Source organism: Symphalangus syndactylus, chromosome 19 (genome assembly GCF_028878055.3).
Source record: "Symphalangus syndactylus isolate Jambi chromosome 19, NHGRI_mSymSyn1-v2.1_pri, whole genome shotgun sequence".
NCBI classification, from domain to species: Eukaryota; Metazoa; Chordata; class Mammalia; order Primates; family Hylobatidae; genus Symphalangus; species Symphalangus syndactylus.
In genome coordinates, this window is record NC_072434.2 from 59,369,551 (window position 1) to 59,384,788 (window position 15,238).

The window sequence follows — 15,238 nt, forward strand, 5'->3', positions numbered from 1 at the left end:
ATGCATATACATTTGCACACACCAACACATAATTATATCCTCAACTCTTATGAGAGCTTCAGAGCTTAAAGGCACATTAGAAATCACCAATTCAATCCTATCTTTCACTTAATGGATGAGAAAACTAAAGCCCAGAGAGAAAGTGGAGTTACCTTTATCCATTCACACCAGTAGTGAAGGGAGTGAAATCTGGCCTTATTCACTTCTGCCTATTTCTCACTGGTTAGGTGCTCAGTAAATTTACTAAGGCAGGAGGCATGGGGGTTAAGTTTATATCAGGCCTTCCAGTGCTCTGAGTAGAGACCATGCTTTGCTTTCTTTGAACCTCAGTTTCTTCATCTTTGAAATGGAGATTCCTGGGCTGGATTAAGCTGACCTGCGGTCCTGCAGGGACCTTTTGAGTACAGGTCTCAAGTCCAGCATACTCAATCTCTCAGACCTGTGTGCCTTATTCTACAATAAGACGTAGCAAAAGAAGGGACAAAGGCTAAATATTATAGTAATCTTGCCCAGACTCCCTGCCAGAACTGTCTTCCGCTTGGGGGGACCTGGAAAGGAACTAGACACGGAATCATGCCGTGGGCAGCTTAAGGGCTGTATGTGATGTGGCTCTTTGAATTGGTGAGCCAAGAGCTAAAGGGTCATGGCACCACTTTGCAACGTTTGAGTGAAGTGAGCATTGGGTTTTCCCAAAGTTAAAAAGGCTGCTGTGACTGGTCCCTTGATCTTCTGAGCCTTGCTGTGGCTCGGAGTCTGCAGCAGCGTGGGTGTCTGCAGTGGCAGGAGCAAAGCAGGTCAGGCAGCACAGAAGGAGCCTCCATCAGGGATCCTGGCAATTCCTGGAAGACATCGCCTAAGACCATGGATGCCAAGGCACATAGTAGGTGCTTAATTTATATGGGTAGTTACCAGCCCTGGCCCCCAGTGAGTGAAAGATCAAATCCCTCTGGGTTTAGAAGGGATGAGAAGAACTGAGAAATGCTTCTCTTTAGCTGTAAGTCTCCTAATTGTATCTACTACGCATACCCCCAACCTTAGAACATTAATGGATGGTCAGATGCAAGTTCACAAAGCATTCAGCCTGGATTATTCTGCCATATGTGACAGTTTGCTGCCTTTTTTGTTGTTGCATTTTTCTGATTGACATTTATTAGTGTTACTCACTGTTGCCTTGGGTTCCTCACCAGGGCTGCAACTTGCAATGGGGTGTTATTACGACTTGCAAACCCCTTCTCTGTTTGATTTCCCTGAACTTATGTCAATACCCGTAGTTTATTTCCTCTCTCTCCCCAAAGAATTATTTGAAGTCAATTAAAATAATACAAAAGAAATAATATCCATGATACTTATGCAATTAGAAATATCTTTGTACCCTATTTCATGATTTCTATTAAATCTGAATCGTTTATTATCAGTGGTTAGGTCATCTGACAGATTCAGGATCAGTTCCTCTGTCAGCAATTTGTATATGACCTAGGACAAATCAGTCTGTCCAGATGTATGAGGGGAACGTGTATTTTCCTCCATAGGGCCTCAAAGTATAGGAGTAGAATTCTGGAAATGTTCATACTTACAGGTCAAAATCTGCTGTCTGCCCCAGCCCCACACACCGAAAAGCAAGCTACCCCTTATCCTTTCTTTTGCCAGAAGTTTAACGTAAACAATATTGCTTAAGATAAATGAACGACCCAAGAATTTCCATGTCATATTAATTGTATCAGGATCTAACTTTTTTTGAAGGAAAGAAAAGTGATTTCTTTAGGTAGGAATAAGTATATTCTATAAATTGAGAAATAATGGAAAATGTCTTAAGTCTCAACAGAATGGGATTCTTATGGTCAGGGCAATTCAGACAAAGGTTTGCTTTGGGGAGTTTTTAATTTGTATCACATTTCTCAGTCTGGTGGGTGCCACTGGAGAAGATGCGTATCTTGCCTGAGCTGCTAGAAGGCAGCTCCTAATAATATTATATAAAGTTTTTCCACTTGGAAGCTGTCCCTATCAGACTTCTCAGATACACTTTATACACACATACACACATAAATGCACACATACACATTTTGGCCATTTATCACCGTTTTTTGGTGGTTTTTTTTTTTTTTTTTTTTTTTTGAGACAGAGTTTCGCTCTTGTTGCCCAGGCTGGAGTGCAATGGCGTCATCTCAGCCCACCACAACCTCCACCTCCCCGGTTCAAGCAATTCCTCTGCCTCAGCTTCCTAAGTAGCTGGGATTACAGGCATGCGTCACCACGCCTGACTAATTTTGTATTTTTAGTAGAGACAGGGTTTCTCAAACTCCCGGCCTCCCAAAGTGCTGGAATTACAGGCATGAGCCACTGCACCCGGCCAAGTATGTATTTTAAACTAAGTTTTAGACTTTTTTTTTTTTTTTGAGACAGTCTCGTCTCGCTCTGTTGCCCAGGCTGGAGTGCAGTGGCACGATCTTGGCTCACTGCAACCTCCGCCTCCTGGGTTCAAGCGATTTCCGGCTAATTTTTGTATTTTTAGTAGAGACAGGGTTTCATCATGTTGGCCAGGCTGGTCTCGAACTCCTGACCTCAAGTGATCCACCTGCCTCAGCCTCCCAAAGTGCTAGGATTACAGGCGGGAGCCATTGTGCCCGGCCTAGACATATTTTAACCCCCAATGTGATTTGTCTCAGAAGGAGAGAAATCTGCTTTAACCCAGTGTTCCATCTAAATATTCATTCTATGTGCCATTCTTCAGGTAGGCAGATGTCTCCCTTTTGATCTTTTGTTCTCTTGGCTCATAGGTTATTTAAGGATGAGATTATTATCATTTCTTTGTTTGTTCTGAGTGTAGGGGGGAACCAGGAAAGCCCATTTACCCTCCTTGGAATAGAGCTATTAGAACCCAGTTTCAGTGAATTTCGGTCATGTCTGGCTTAGATTAGCAGTTTTAAAAATTAAATTGTTTGCCTGAGCCAAACCCTGTGATTAAGGTGTCCTATTTCAGCAGTTATAAGGACTTTTTTCCTCATGTCCCCCAGATTTATTCTCTAACGTATTCATCTTAGCTTTCCTCTTGTTTTATCAAACCGGCAGAATAATTTTTACTTGATCTTAATCTGTATTAAGGGCCATGAAATCCTGATGCTGTTTTCCTGAAGTTCTCTGAACTAGCCCTGGTTCTGGCTGCCTGAAGCTGTGCATGAGAAGGGGACCTTGTCCCCAGGGCTGCTGTGACTCTGGCTCTCCTGAGAATGCTTTGAGAGTTGTTTTGGGGGAGAAATGGCTTCAGATGTATTTAAATCATTATGTTTTCTGAATAAAACAATTGAATACATGCTCTAATAAAGGGGTTCCCCTTCTTTTTTAGATGTATTTTTGTAAAATAGGTGGTAAGACTAAAACATACATACAACAGATTTCCTGTAAAAAGTGCCGTTAAAGAATACAAAATTCAGCTATCTGTATGTTAGGTAAGGCAATGGCTGTTTTCACTTTCTGCCTTTCAGTATTTCAAGGTTTCCATGTACATTAATGCATAACTTAATGACAGGGATATGTTCCAAGAACTGCCTTAGTAAAGCAGTTTGGTCCTTGTGCCAGCATGCTGGAGTGTACTTACACAAAGCTACGTGGGAGAGTCTACTACTCACCTAGACTGTATGGTATACTGTTGCTCCTAGGTTACAAACCTGTACAGCATGTTACTGTACTGAACACTGTAGGCAGTTGTACCACAATGGTAAGTATTTGTGTATCCAAACATATCTAAACATAGAAAAGGCACAGTGAGAATATGGTATCACAGTCTTATGGGACCACCTTTGTTCATGTGGTCTGTCATTGACTAAAATGTCGTTAGTGCATGACCTTATTTCAGTAGAAACCGCAAAGCAGGGACTTTGTGGCAGGTGGACTGGGTTTGAATTCTGGTTTCATTCTTTCCTGATGGTTTGTCTTTAGGCCAGTTATCACTTAACCTCTCTGAACTCCCAGGTTCCCTTATTTGTAAAATGTGCGTACTAATGCCAGTGCCGTTAATCCCAGGAGTTGGTAGGCTGAGGTGGGAGGATTGCTTGAAGCCAGGATTTTGAGACCTGCCTGGGCAACATAGCAAGACCCCATTCTCTACAAAAAAAATTTTATTTAGTTTAGCCAGCTGTGGTAGCCCGGGCCTGTAGTCCTAGCTACACTTGGGTAGGCTGAGGTGGGAAGATCCCTTGAGTCAGGAGGTTGATGCTGCAGGGAGCCATATCACTTACTCCAGCCTGGGAGACAAAGTGAGACCCTGTCTCTTAAAAAAATAAAAATAAAAAAGTGCGGCCTGGGCATGGTGGCTCACGCCTGTAATCCCAACACTCTGGGAGGCTGAGGCAGATGGATCACTCGAGGTCAGGAGTTTGAGACCAGCCTGGCCAACACAGTGAAACCCTGTCTCCACTGAAGATACAAAAATTAGCCAAGTGTGGTATAGTCCCAACTACCTGGGAGGCTGAGGCAGGAGAATGGCTTGAACCTAGGAACCCAGGAGGCAGAGGTTGCAGTGAGCTGAGATCACGCCACTGCACTCTAGCCTCCATCTCAAAAAAAAAAAAAAGGCATACGAATACCCACCTTATCAACCAAGCTAAGTCCGTACAACCCTAGCACATAGTGAGCCATCAAAATCACTCTGATCTCTCTTCTTTTTTTTTTTTTGAGATGGAGTCTCACTCTGTCACCCAGGCTAGAGTGCAGTGGCACAATCTCCGCCACCCAGGTTCAAGTGATTCTCCTGCCTCAGCCTCGCGAGTAGCTGGGATTACAGGCATGCACCACCATGCCTGGCTAATTTTTGTATTTTTAGTAGAAACAGTATTTCACCATGTTGACCAGGCTGGTCTTGAACTCCTGATCTCAGGTGATCCACCTGCCTTGGCCTCCCAAAGTGCTGGGATTACAGGCATGAGCCACCACGCCTGGCTTGATCTCATACTTGTTTGATGAACTCTGCTGGCTAAATGTTTCTAACTTAATTAAATTGTGTGATAAAATATTATAATTTTAGGGGCGTTTTTATGGAGTTGTGGGGAGGGGTGAATACTGGGAAGGAAATACTGGAAATTGTTGACCAGTGGAGTCACCATTAAGCTGGCCTCTTGGCTGGGTGTGGTGGCTCACGCCTGTAATCCCAGCACTTTGGGAAGCTGAGGGGGGCGGATTACCTGAGGTCAGGAGTTTGAGACCAGCCTGACCAACATGGTGAAACCTCATCTCTATTAAAAATTCAAGAATTAGCTGGGTATAGTGGCGGGTGCCTGTAATCCCAGCTACTTGGGAGGCTGAGGCAGGAGAATCGCTTGAACCCGGTAGGTGGAGGTTGTGGCGAGCTGAGACTGCGCCACTGTACTCCAGCCTGGGCGACAGAGTTAGACTATGTCTTCAAAAAAAAAAGAAAGAAAAGATGGCCTGTTGACCCATAGCCACAACCAGCAGTTCTCAACCTTGGGTTCCCCAGAATTAATGATGGGTGTCTGGGATCAGTTTTTGGTATTTTTCAAAACCTAATGGAAATAATATACCTACACAGGTAAACCTTCTTCAAAAAAAGAGCCTTTTCTCACTCCAAAGTGCTTAGGCACTTTAATCTTCTTTTAATAAGATTAAACAAATATTTTTAGAGAGAAATGGAAGAAAACAGGATTTTCCACATTGCAAGGATATCAGGGCTCCTTTCTGCCTTTTACTTTCAGCACAGTTGTTTCAGCTGCAGCAAGGAGCTGTCCTTTAAGACTTCAAATGTGCCAGGTGCTGTAACTCACGTTATTTTTCATATGCGGGGAACATAATTTCTGTTATAGCTTATAGGGGCTCAGTGACCAAGCTGCACGTTTGGAACCGATTTCAGATGAAAGAGACAGAATAACAGCAGGATATCCTGAAGTGAAATTCAAACCCTGGTGAGTTAAAACCACCATCTAACACCTTTCCCTCCCAAAGCAATTGCACAGAATCCTCTCAATCAAAAAAAATTCGAAGAACCTGTATAAAATGGCATTTCTTTAAATCATATTTAAAGAAATAAAGAAATAAAGACTCTTTGCAGCCCATAAAGCATTTCCAGATACATTCTTATTTTGATCCTTCCAAGGATGGCTGGTATACACAGGGCCTTATTCCATTTTACATAGAAAGAAACTGAGTGTTAGAGAAGTTAAGCGGTTTCTCTGAATTTCACACCTTTTTTGTCAAATTATTTACTGAGTGCCTCTTAAAGGCCGGACTCCACGACCTTCAAGGATGGAGCCAAATCTCCGTGTTCCTCGTGTGATCTCCTGTGCCCCCTTTGGCCTGAACCTACTGTGTGGTTCACCCAGGCACTTAACCCTACTTTACTACTGTGTGGTTCCTGGAGACTGGGGCCTTAATCCGTCTCTGATATCTCCTTGTTTGAATAGAATTTATAATTGGCCAAAAATTTAACAAACGAATGCATTGTTTAAAGAATTGTTTAAAGTTTTAATTTGATTCAGCCGTCTTAGATCTATATCTTATGCTGATATGGACTTAGACATGTTGTTTTTATTATAATGCTTTGAAATTTACATAAGAGCTACACATATTCTTTTATATGTATGAATTATTATGTAATAAAACATAAAAAGAACATGAGGCTTTGGTCCTTTTGTGGGCTCGGAATATTTTTAATATTATGCTAGGACTAAACCAGAGTTAGTCATCTCAGCCTTTATACCTACATATAAAGAGTTTGTTTCTGTGCCGTGTGATAGGGCAGAATCAGCCCATAGTCTTTTTTTTTTTTTTTTCCTTAAGCAAATCCGTTCTTCAGGATTTCTCTCTGCAGAAGTTAAATCTCTGAGTTGTGGAAGTGGAATTTATGGTGCAGCTCTAGGAAGAGGCCCCTGGTTGGTATTCCTGTAGAACAGGCGAGTCGCACACCACCTGTCAGAAGGTTCTTGTAAAAATATGTTAAATTTCTTTGAGAAGATCCAGGGCTCACTGCTATAGTTTGGAAGGAACCTGGTCTTTGGGAGAACTCAGAATTGTTGAGAATTCAGGACAGCAAAATTGTCTCTTTTAGGATTTGATATAGTGAGAGAATTGCAAAGGAATTTCTACTGTATTGGGGTGTTTTAGGCTTACTGCTTTGAACTTAGGTTAATATTCCCTCCTCTTTTCCCTGTCAGTATAAAAATATGAAATAATTACTGTTTTATGCCACTTTATTTCTGTCCTCGAAGGAAGCAATCAATAATTACAAGCATGCTTTATCTTCCTGGAGTCATGAATAATTAAATTCACTCCCCCCATCCACACACATCTTTTTTTGGACCTCAGATGTACAGTTGAGGTAATCATACTTCTGAGTTCGAGGCATGCTTTTATCTGGTATATGCGAGGCAAATTTGATTTTTCAGAATGTTCCCTCTCATTTCCTGCTCTTCTCACAGACAGCTCCTCTATGGGGTTGGTTACATATCTTTGAATACATGTGTATGTATGTCCTGATGATCACTAGGGAACTAGACACACCTAGAACAAGGCACCCTGATTTTACTTTGCAGATTCAGACCTTGAGCTCTCTTCTGATCCTCCTGTTCACTCAGCATTTTTCTGTAGCTGTGTCAGGGCAGGGGCCCCTGCATTGGCCCCTTCCTCCTGATGAGTGGCCTATTCTGACACTTGAGGGAGGCAGGGCATTTTGAGGTCTCCTTTGCCTCTCAGGAACTTGCATTGTTAGCCCACCCACATCCCCAACCTTCACTTCTTTGGATTTCTAGGAAATCTGCAGTAGTTTAGGGGTGCAGTCCTTTGGCAGGGAATTAACTGAAGTACCTGCCTTTTCAGGGGTTGAACGCATGACCTTGGCCTCATTAGAGCTCTAACCAGTCACAAAGCACACACCTCACTTTGTGTAACTTCTGCTGACTTGTTCCTGCCACCCTCCGCGGCTTCCTATTCAATTGCAAAGGCGTTCACACCAACACAATAGAACAGAAGGAAATCAGATCTCTTCAAGACTTCTCTGAAGGATAGAAATATGCAATTTAGCAGGAAAATAATACAAAAAAGTCTTGAAGGTTCAGGAAACAACTTATCTTTCTACTCCATACATTCACTGAGAATCCAGCTGTGTCTCTCCGATTCTTTTTCAATCAAAAATTTAAAAATAGCATGGGACTCCTTGTGTCAATTTATTAACATAAAATCTAGCGACTCTTGTACATGAAGTGGAAGGTTTCGGATGACTAAGTAGAAATATTGTATGTATATTATTAAAATGGATTGGGTTAGCTTTTATAGAAAAAGTGGATCTGAGAATTCATAAGTGCTTATCTTTGGCAAGTTTATAGTCCCTAGAAATAAAATGAATGTGTGCTATAACAGAGACACAGTTGTGTCTTAGCGAGTGCTCAGGGTGTGTTGGTGCCCAGGGGACGCAGAGTCACCATGGAGGAGACGAGAAACAAGGACAACTCCCTAGAGAAGTGAAATTCACACAGGGCTTGAAGACCTGAATATATCTTGGTGGAGGGACATGGTAAGATAATCTGGCTGTCCAAAAAGATACAGGTTTTTATTAGAGCCAAATAAAAATCTCAAGGATTTTATGTCTTGGCACCTGGAAGGAGTTATGTTGAAATCTGTGTTCTGTTTAATCTATGAGTACCAAGACAGACTCTTCAGGGATGTAGGTACTGGCTCATATTTTTGATGAGATGGGGATTTTTCTTACTCTGGTGATGTTTGGATAGGAAACACTTGTTCATTTGCCACCTGAGAAATCTCTTCTCTGTCAATTCCATGAATCTGTGGTACAGTGACAGTTGCTGTTCACAGTGATAGCCTCATATGCTCTTAGAACCTCACCAATAAGACACATTTAATTATGAGCCAATAGTATACTCCCTAAGGGTAGGAATTCTACTTTTTAACTCAATCAAAAACATTTGTATTTGTGGACACTTAAGTGTTCTATGGTTCTGGAAAACAACTCCAAAGAAAAGGAACAAAAATCCCTACCACCACGGAGCTTATTTTCCAGCTTTTATTTATCTTTATTTTACCCCCAGTTCCTTGAACTTTGTAAGGCTTCAGCAGATGCTGTATGAAAGGCAGGAAGGTTTGTTCTTTTTCTTTCTTCTGGTCATCCATGGTATGTCATGAAGAACATTCTGTTAACCAGAATGTTTAACCGTGTTGGGACTCAGAAAATGATACCTCAAAGTCTGGCCCTTTGGCATACAGAGCACTTTCCACTGAAGGGGGTTGGAAGGGCCTCAGAAGCGAAGACTCTGTGACCTTCCCTGCCCCTCAGTCTATTACTATTATTAGCTCATACCCTTTTGTCCATTCTTCATTGAACCTAAGCATAAAAATAGGCAGTTTTCCTTGAGTTCTTGAGTTATTGGGCTCTCATTTTGAAGGCTCTTGTTTTACATAAAAACTTTGACTAAATAAATTTGTTATGTTTTTATCTTGCTAATCTGTCTTTTCTTCCAGGGGTGTTGGCCATGACCCTTATGATGGATGAGGAAAGACATCACATCTTTCCACTCCTACAACTGCAACACCCTGTCTCATGACTGACACAAACAGAGAGAGAGCTTTGATCAGATAATACTTAGGTCCAATGAATTGGCAACATCCCTATGTTGGTTAAAATAGCAGCAGCTCTGGGTAGATATATTTTAGAAGTTAATGAAACATGACCTACCCATACACCTGAGTAAATATTTTAAACAGCACTCTAAAAAAACCTTTAGGGTTTTTGTTTGTTTGTTTGTTTGTTTGTTTTTTAACTTTAAAACATTCAGGTTAACAAGGAGGTAGGGATTTAGGAACAATCTATTTATTTCATCCAATATTTAATTGATTTCTGTACATGTTCCAGCTTTACAAGGCACTCAGCTACTAAATATTTTCTAGGTGCAGAGAGAGAGAGAGAGAGAGAGAAGCCCACCTCTCTTGATCTTCTCTGTCTGTGAATCTGAGGATGCCCCTGATAGAACTCCATGGTAGAGTCGGGGCTTCCTGATGGACACCCTCAGGCCAAGCCTCAGGAGCCATATCTGAGTCTAGCTTGCTCTGCTGTGTTATTTTCACTCTGGTCATCCTAAATTGCTTATAGTAATGAATGCACACATATACACATATGCACACACATATATGCACCTTGCTGATTTTCCACTCTATGTCCCTCTTTGCCTGGCTCACTCCTTTGGTTCTGAGAAATCTGTCCTGATTTCTGCAGGCTGGATTAGTTCCCTTCGTCTTTGCTCCCACAGCACCTCATACAAACTTCCTTTATCACACTTGCTCCTTGAATGCATGAACTAGGTCTTACTCTCTTTGTAACCCCAGCATTTAGCAAGAAGACTAGCCTCTGTTACTGCAGTAAATATTTGTGAAATATATTAGTCTCATTTCTTCATCTTATCTTACCAGTGGCCCTTTGCATAGGCCTCATCACCTCTCTTAATATGCAAAACTATTCATTCTTGGAAATGAATCCTTGTAAATACTCTCAGAACTCTTCATTGACTCCCTGCTTTCTTCAGGACAAATTCCCTACTAAGTGCCCCTCCCATTGTATCCAGCATTATCCCTCACTGCATTTTGACTTAGACTCTAAGTTCAATTTGGGTGGTCTTTGCAAAGTTGAAGAATGTCATTCTTCATTCTTCCTATTGTCCATTTGTCATCTAGAGTACTTTTCTCTGTAATATTTCCTTCCTTATCCTCTGCCTCCTTCCTAGGTAAGGCCTTAGAGCCTCAGTTTGTTTATACTCAAGAAAGATCCAGTTCAAATTGCATCTTTGTGTGTGTGTGTGTATGTGTTTTTGAGACAGTCTCTCTTTGTCACCCAGGCTGGAGTGCAATAGCACGATCTCTGCTCATTGCAACCTCCGCCTCCCAGGTCCAAGCAATTCTCCCGCCTCAGCCTCCTGAGTAGCTGGGATTACAGGCGTGTGCCACCACGCCTGGCTAATTTTTGTATTTTTTCATAGAGATGGGGTTTCACCGTGTTGGCCAGGCTGGTCTTGAACTCCCGACCTCAGGTGATCCACCCACCTTGGCCTCCCAAAGTGCTGGGATTATAGGCATGAGCCACCGCACCCGGTCCAAAGCTTTTTCTTAACTGCTTCAGCCCACACGCCTCTCATTTTATTTATCGACTTGTTTGTATTTATTTTACAATAATTTACTATTTACATTTTTTGAACATCCTACTATTCCAAGCATTGTGCTCTCACTGTGGAGTTTCAGCGATGAATAAGACAACATGCTCAGTAAGTTATTTCCCTAACTTCTGTATCTTCAAAGAGCTCAGTCCTAGGGGTAGCTTTCTGCTCTCAATTCCAGGTCATGTGGGCCATTTGGATGCTGAATCATTTTGCTTGACATTTATATTTACCACTCTCATGTAGGCAGGGCAGATTTCCCCAAATAGCTCTTTTTTTGAGATGGAGTTTTGCTCTTGTTGCCCAGGCTGGAGTGCAATGGCATGATCTCAGTTCGCTGCAACCTCTGCCTCCCAGGTTCAAGCAATTCTCCTGCCTCAGCCTCCCAAGTAGCTAGGATTACAGGCACCCACCACCACGCCTGGCTAATTTTGTATTTTTACTAGTGACGGGGTTTCTCCATGTTGGTCAGGCTGGTCTTGAACTCCTGACCTCAGGTGATCTGCCTGCCCCGGTCTCCCAAAGTGCTGGGATTACAGGCATGAGCCACTGCACCCAGCCACTCATTTTTTTTTTAACAAAAATATTATTTCCCAGTATGGCCATAGCACAGTACTTTTGTACCTAGAAAATAACACTTTTGAATAGAAATTACTTAGCTATGATAGATTAACATGTCTTCTTACTGCCTCATGTGCAGTGTTTTATAGTATAAAAAATGTTATTCAGAAAAATACAAATGGAATCAATAAGGATTGAAAGAAAAATGTCTGCTAAATCTGTTCAAATGGTATCTGATCAGTTTAAGTTTTCAAGGTAAAGTCCACAGTTTGGGGTAATTCGCCTAAACAAATTGGTAATTCAATTTTTTATATTTTGTTTGCAGGAAAATAAAACTGAGGGAATGAGAGAATCTCAACTCTTAAAATTCTTCTGTAGGCAATTAAAAAGATAACATTTTCCAGGCCAGGCACGGTGGCTTACACCTGTAATCCTAGCACTTTGGGAGACCAAGATGGGCTGATGGCTTGAGGACAGGAGTTTAAGCCCATCCTGGCCAACATAGTGAAACCCTGTCTCTACTAAAAATACAAAAATTAGCTGGGCGTGGTGGTTCATGTCTGTAATTAATCCCAGCCACCTGGAGGCTGAGGCAGGAGAATCTCTTGAACCCGGGAGGCAGAGGTTGTAGTGATCCAAGATTGTGCCACTGCACTCCAGCCCAGGCGACAGAGCAAGACCCTCTCTCAAACAAACAAACAAAAAACACACATTTGCCTGTAAGTAAGATTCAGAACAGTTCTGTCTGGACAGGTAGTTAACACATGTTTTGCTGCAGCAGACCTGACCATGTTCTGGGAACTCACAATTAGCATTAGACTATAAAGGAATTTTTACCATGGTTTATTTCTGTTTTATGGACAGAATGTTGAAGTGAAGAATACTGTTAGGAGTATTTTAAGTTTTCAAGTAGTTAAATTTATATTACTTTGGTTTTGTCGTTTTCCTTGATATTTAATCACGTGAGTTTTATGCAACAGCAAGCATAGGGGAATCTAATAATATTGGTATTCATTACAAAGTACTAATAGTAACATCTGTCATTTAACTGGAAGAAGCAGTGGATATTATTTTATTGTCAGTTCCTTTATGAGAGAACTGAATTAGAAAGGCATTCGTTGTTTCTTTGCTTTTGACTTTTCAATCAGAAGGCATTAGAGAAGTAAAGATAAAAGTAGCAAGGAAGTGTTATTCTAACCTTGCACAAAAGTTAAGACAGAGCATTTCCAGAGGAAAACGTGAAATTTTAAAAGTGTGTACATTCATTCTTTGGACGAGCTTTAACTGTTAGAGATTGTGCAGGGCCTACAAGAGGAGCTTCGGATATAGGTGTTGTCCAGGGGCTGAAAAGAAAACGTAATGTTCACTGTTTCACAGGCTAATATTTCTCTCCTATATTCATAAGCTTCGTGAATTTTTTTTTTCTAAGACAAAGGTAAATTTTGTCTGGGCCAGAGCGTGCATGAAAACAAATCTGTGTTATTTTATAACTAGGTCAGCCATTACCCTGACCACCAAGCCCAGCTTCCTCCTTGTAAATTACAGCTCCAGTTCCAATAGTTGGGAAAACCTATTAGTTGCTGCCTTACTGCCCTAAATATTTCCTGCCTCCCCAAGAGGATGCACGCTCTAACTTTTAACAAGCCTCAGAACAAAGCCTGGTGCTGAGCGAAGGTTCAGCACAGCCCTGGGAAGAAGCCCCCCGCTGCACATGGGTCCCGTTCACTGTTACATTGTGGATTAAAGTGATGTATGGAGCACCTTTCACTATTACACAAAAACCTGTAGCCTGAGTATTATCCTTGTCCCCTGACCAGGGTTATAATAGGGTTCTGCCACAATTCCTCCAATTTTTATTTCTCTTAAACAAGATTGGAAGCCTTGCTAGTATAACCACCCTCGCTGGGTGGGAGGCTAACTTTGTTTCTGATTGTCTTATTTCAACCTATGGTGAAGTTATATTGCGCTGCTGGGGCTTTTTTCCCGTTCTCTTTTTCATTTGGCTGGGGCTGCCTCTGTTCAACAGAGCATACTTGTCACTTCTTCTGTCACCATTAGTTAAAAGTAATTGTTATTGCAAACCCCCTCTATGCCAGTATCATTTTCTTTCATGGTGAAACCCACTAAGCATTCATTTCAGTAGCAGAAAGTAGGGAGCTTACAGAATCAAATCCTTTTTATCTAGACCAACAGCACCTGCGGCAACGCATTAACTAGCAGGAGTTGTTAATTACATTTCTAACTTGTTGATCTTCATGGTTTCCGATTTTTAAAAGCAAAGAAATTAATCACTGTGTGTGTCTCCTCCAGTAGGAAATGACAGGAGCGTGTCTTCTAAGTTCTGTTCCAGTCAGTAATAATCAAATACTTGCATTTTCCTGTAACATTTCTTTTCTTCCTTTGTGGATAGAGCTATTTCTTAAGTTCAAAGAGCCCTTCTGTTCACAGTAGGGTAGATATTTGCCCATAAAACAAAGGCTTTAGAAACATAGATCCTCTAGCTATGAGTCTGAGTGAGACTGTGCTGATGGTATTTCAATAGTTGACATCACTTTAAAAAAAAGCACAAAGACTAATTAAAAGTGTAGTAGTATCCAGCATTTATTGAACATTTACAGTGTTCTAAGCAATGTATTAAATGTTTTGCGTGCATTTTCTCATTTAACTTTCATAGCAAACCTGTGAGGTGGAAATGATATCTTTATTTGACAGCGAAGGAAACTGAGGTTCAGAAAGGACTAATAACTTGCCCAAGATCACATAGCACATCAAGTACCAGAAAGGAAAAAGGATTTGAGAGAGGGAAGTGGGAAGAGTACCTCACCATATTCATCCTAAATTGTGAGACAGGAATCAAGAAGCAGCAGAAGGAAAGCTGAGGTTTTCTTTCTTAAAACTTGCACCTGCTTCTAGGATACTTCATCATAGGTTAGAAAAAGACAGGGTCAGCTACTTTATTCTTATGTAAATGTTCATCATCAAGGTAGTTAAACAACCTGATCCATCCTGTGATTCATTCTTAAGAATCTCAGAAAAACCTAAACAATCTGCCTTGCCGAGTGCTTCAACTGTATACAGCAATTTCCGCACGAAAAAGCCACTCCACCCAAGTGTGTTACCATAGGCCTGTGGCTCCGCATTCTAGAAGCACACTGGAATCTCCTGGGAGCTTTCTAAAAGTCTTAGTGCCTGGGCCCAACACATACCAATTGAATGAGAACTGATGAGTCCTGCCCCAGACAACCAAGGTTGAGAACCACTGTGAGAGATTATTAGTGATTCACTCTACACTTTCCTTTTCGTTCCATTCCTTTGGGGTTATTTCAGTTTGGTTTTTTTTTTTTTGGGAGGGGGGGAGTTTTGTTTTCTTTATTTTGCTCAGTCTCTTTTCCCAAACTTCCTGAACAATTCAGATCAGATTACATTGCAAATGAAAAATTTATGACTGTGTCTTTTGTAGGAACGGAGTTTGTTCCAAATGTTTTGTATATTCCTGCAGCGAAAATGGATAGCCCATATGA

General features: G+C 41.4%; 1 protein-coding gene across 1 annotated transcript in view; it reads left to right on the plus strand.

Moving 5' to 3' along the window:
• Positions 1 to 15,238, plus strand: part of SMYD2 (SET and MYND domain containing 2) — a 57,333-nt gene that overhangs the window by 1,073 nt on the left and 41,022 nt on the right. The window lies entirely within an intron of this gene.